Source organism: Sipha flava, unplaced genomic scaffold (genome assembly GCF_003268045.1).
Source record: "Sipha flava isolate LNK unplaced genomic scaffold, YSA_version1 285_pilon_pilon, whole genome shotgun sequence".
NCBI classification, from domain to species: Eukaryota; Metazoa; Arthropoda; class Insecta; order Hemiptera; family Aphididae; genus Sipha; species Sipha flava.
Window position 1 is genome coordinate 149,848 of NW_020272952.1, and position 5,215 is coordinate 155,062.

Below are 5,215 nucleotides of genomic sequence, written 5' to 3' on the forward strand. Positions count from 1 at the left end.
AACGGAAACCAGTTAGCGTCTATTCCCATTGCACATTCTGTACATTTAAAAGAAACGTACGAAAACTTACATTTAATGTTAGAAAAAGTTCAATATCCACTACATAAGTGGATTGTTTGTGGTGACTTAAAAGTTTTGGGAATGTTATTAGGTCAACAAGGTGGCTTATATAACCTATAAGGTTATAGTATAGGTTAGTATAGGTTATAGTATAGGTAAATGTTATACTATCTTGTAAAAAAGCTAGACGTGATAGAGACAAACTAATTTCAGATTTGAATTTTGCGCATTAAGATCTATAAGGATCAGGTATTATTATACAAACAACAAAAATAACAAAATATTTTGCAGGACGGTGTTATTTTTCTTTTAATCATTAACTACTGCGTCAAATATTTATTATTTAGATTTTACTGTGTCCTATATAAATGATCTTGATATAAATATTGACTCTTCTTTATCGTTCAGGGATCACGATGCATACATCATACATAAATAGGCTTCAATGTTAGGACTTATAAATAGAACCTATTATGACTTCAATAATCTAATAGCTCTAAAATATCTTTATTGTTGACTAATTCATTTGACACTTGATTACAATTCTATTGTTTATTCTCCTTATATACCTGGTCTAACTGGAGCTATTGAAGCGATTCAAAATCGTTACTTATGGTTTCTTGCATTTGGTATGTGGTATCCAACGTCCACGACACTCATCTTATTCACCATTAATATCAATAATTAACTTAGAAACTCTCGAAACAAAGAGAATTAGACTTGATCTTTGTTATATTTTTAAATTATTAAATGGTATCATCAATTGCTTGGAATTACTAGTTAATTTAATTTCCTGGTTCCCGGTTTCCCTATTAGACAATCCAATACATTTTATGTACCATTTCATTGAACAAATTATGTTTAAAACGCTCCTATTGCTAGATTAATAAATTTTATGAACATGTAATATGTAGATTTATTATTTTGTAATAATCTTTTTTATTTTAATGTATATTTAAATAATGTTATAAATATATTATGATTATTATTTGTATGTCATGTTATCTTAAATTATATTATATTACAATAAAATGCGCGACTGATACTTTTTAATTACTGTAAACTATGCGATCATTATTATGTATTATAGGTATAGTCCGTTTAAATGTATTATAAATAAATTAATTAATTAACCCCCTATATGTTAAAACTCGTATTTTTGGAATCATTTCTTAGGAGGCAGTAGCAGTTTTTAATATGGTTTGTCCAGGAAAATGAAACCACCGGCAACTAGGTTATTTCATGATACAAATTCACTCATCCACAACATATTCCTTATCAGGTTTCTTACAATATAATCACAGTGTAATTCTATCTAAGAAAAAATATTTAAATTTTATTACAGTCAATCATGACAAATTAAAAATGATTTATTATTTTATACTAGGACTCTTGTTACAATATCAAAAAATAAACAAATTTAGCAGGATTCAATAATGGATTTTTAGTTTTGAGTTATGACCTCTGTAATCGATATCAGATGACTAAATAATATTCTATTGTTGTTGTTATAATCGCGTGGTATACATAATGTGTTATAGCCCGCCTGCCTTGTTACGTAAAACATATATTATTATTGTGTTGTTAGAATTGTTTATTGAATAAACATGGAAAAAGAAATCAATAAGAAAATAGGAAGGTTAAAAAAAAACTGAGAAGTACTTGTTTTGGTTAGTTAAAAAAGGAAATGTATCTTCCATGTTTTGAGGCAATGAAAGTATAAGCAGAAAATATATAAGATTGGTTGCAGTTTTTGGTTAAAAATTAATACAATATGTTTAAGCACTATAGTAGTGCAGTACAAAGTATAAATATTGTAAATAGTTATTATCTAGACGAATTCAATTTATTCGAGTGGTTAGCAAGTATAACATTTTATAAATATGTTTTAATAATTTTACATCTATTTACGGAGAAGTGGAATGATGAATCTGGAATTAGAAACGTTACGTTGATAATGCAGTACGCTTAATGTTAGTATCTATATCCGATGCACATGACTTAATAGTGTTTATTATAAATATTATAAAAATAATATTTATTTAGGTAACTGTCGAATAGCATTGGAATATCTTTATTTTTATTTTTTAAATTCTATTTTTTTATAATTTATTTTTAATACTTTAAGTAATATTCAAGATATTTCACTCATTTTCGAAAACATTCCATATTATTTTAAGTTTTATCATGCCCGATGGGTACGAAAATTTATCATCAGACGTCGAAAAATAACCTATACGCCAGTTTTCGTACGCCAACTAGTAAACGTATTCGATTATTATCACGAGCAATAATCAACCCGACCGGTATCGTTTCATGACGATTAAGCGTATGAAACGGTTCGGTCATTCGGAGTGTTTTCGTCGTGCGAACGGGGCAACTACGTCTCCGGTAACCGACCGTCGACTAAAATGAAACGAGAAAAAAGCCCGGTACGGTTTAATTTTATTTCGTTTCGTGTTTCTCGAGAGAACAATAACAACGTAAAATGTACGTGAAAAAAAGAATACGTCGTATAAACAATTATTGCATTTCTGTCTTATAATATATATATATATATATATATATATATATACACACACATACACATACTTTTTTTGTATACCCTGGGGACTAATTTTCTTGTTATATTTTTGAAACCCTAAAGCATCGGATAAGAACTTACCGAAACATACAACGAATTTATCTTTTCGTTAGGATAGTAACAAAGAAAAAATAACATAACATTTTATTATGTCGGATTATGATTAAAAACATGTAGTGTTAACGAGTGGATTTTTAAGTGAATATTGTTATGAAAACGTTTTCGTTATTTAGCCGTTTTAAATGTATGCAAGCTTTTGAAATTCCATAAAAGTTGAGAGTATAAAAAAGCAACCACGGTGTCGCAGGTTACATAATACGAGATGACGTCATGGAAATGTGTTGTTATAAATTGTTAAAACTATGTTTTAATAGTATGCCTGAGTATGCCATGTATATTTATTGAGGAAACATAGATACTGGGTAAGAAACTATTAAAACCATCAATTCAAGTATATTATACTATTAATATTATTTAGTATTATTTTTTTTTATTTTATTTTTAATATATCAAGTTCAAACACATAATTTTATTTTATTTTATAGTTTTGTCAGTTTTATTACGTATATTTATTATGCGTTTATATATCTAATGGAAGGGAATATATTATATGCGTTTAATGAATTACTGCAGAAATTACAAATTACAAACTTCTACTTCATTTGTTTTATGAATACCTACTCCATAAATATAAGACTATTTAGTCATTTGAAAAGCACAAAAACAAATGGTTTTTCTACGCTATATATTATCAAAATAATCGAAAAATAATAATATTAAACACAGATAATAGGTATTTTACGTAAAATATATATAAAATAAATAAATGCTATATAATTCAAGTTAATTTACCGTCAAGTTTCATTATAGTTTAACTATTTTATTCCTCGTTTTCAATAAATTTTACATAGTCTTTAACACTGAATTTAAATTAATTATATTTTAAATATAGTGATTGAAAATAATTTTGTAGTTTGATGATTTTTATGTATATAGCTATGTTTTTATAACATGATAAACAGTTTTAAAATTTAGAACAGTTGAGTTTTAAAGTTAATAAAACTGAAATGTAGTAAAATTGATTATTTTGAATAATATTGATGATTATTTTTTCTTTGAGTATATCTAACTCTTGTTTTAAATAAAATAAATACAAATATATATATATATATATATATATATATATATATATATCTAAAGAATATTCTGATTTAAATAGTATTATATATTATTATATAATATTATATTAATTAGTGAAACAGTTGATTGACAGTTTTATAATTACTATATATTAAAGCGAGTCCCTACTGGATTCGGCTTCCCGATGATAGTCGGTAAATATCAAAGAAAGCCACTCTTAATACAAAAACCATTGGGTGGATGTAAGCCGATCAAGTTGGGCTTATAATTTTTTTAAAAATATTTATAGATTATGTGTTTCGATTTTCATTCAAAATTGTTTTAAAATTTCGAAGACTTATGTCATAATGTATTCCTACTATTATTCAAATATAATAAAAAAAATACCATGGGTTCTCAATCTTTTAAAATCCATTCTCTCTTTCATATTATTTTATGAGATCACACCTCACTCACCACTACAAAATTGTAGTACTCGTATTATGATTGTATCAATCATTAAATAATAATAATAATAATAATTATCGAATAAAAAATCGGTTGCACACTATCATTACTTTATAAGTGATTATAATTATGATTATTATCGTGTAATAAAAATGTTCATAATTCTATAATTATTGTAGATAAGAACTATAATAAACATTTACGCGGTAGAAGTTTCAAATTATTCTATACATTTTAAAACGAATAAAAATAATTATTTATGTAATTCATCAACTATATATTATATTAATTTAGTCAACAAATTTAGTGTTTTTGACTTTTACAATTAAATTGAATAACAACTTTGTAAACGTATACTATGTTCAATGTATTTACACATAAAATACTGTAATTAAAAAAATGAAGAATACTTATATCAAGGAAATTTATAAAAATGTCATTGTATCAATAAAAAAATAATTTCAAAAGTGATGGAAATCATTAGTTACCCAACAAAACATAACATTTTGTACGAAAAAAAAAATTGTGGTTCATGCGAAGAAATAGTAACATTTAAATACTACTGAATTTACTAAAGAATATGCATAAGATTTGTTGTATAACGTATTTTAATATAAAATAATACATATCATGTGATTTTTTTACTAAAAAATTGTGTAGGAATTATTAGATTACTACTAATTGGATTATTTGATTTGAATATTAGAGTTGTTATTTATTATAAGAATTATTTAAGCTTAATAAAATAAATATTTAGCATATCCAAAAATATATTTGTCGAAGATTTATCACAATATTCTATAGCCTAGTACAGATATATGATAACCAATACAATTTATTACATATCTTAAAAAACATATTTCGATAAGACGCAGAATCGTAAATTTTTAATTTGAAAAAGATAATTATTATATTATACAAATAAATTTAAAATTTACATCAACATCGTATCATATTTTCAAATAATATTTAGAAGCACCCAAT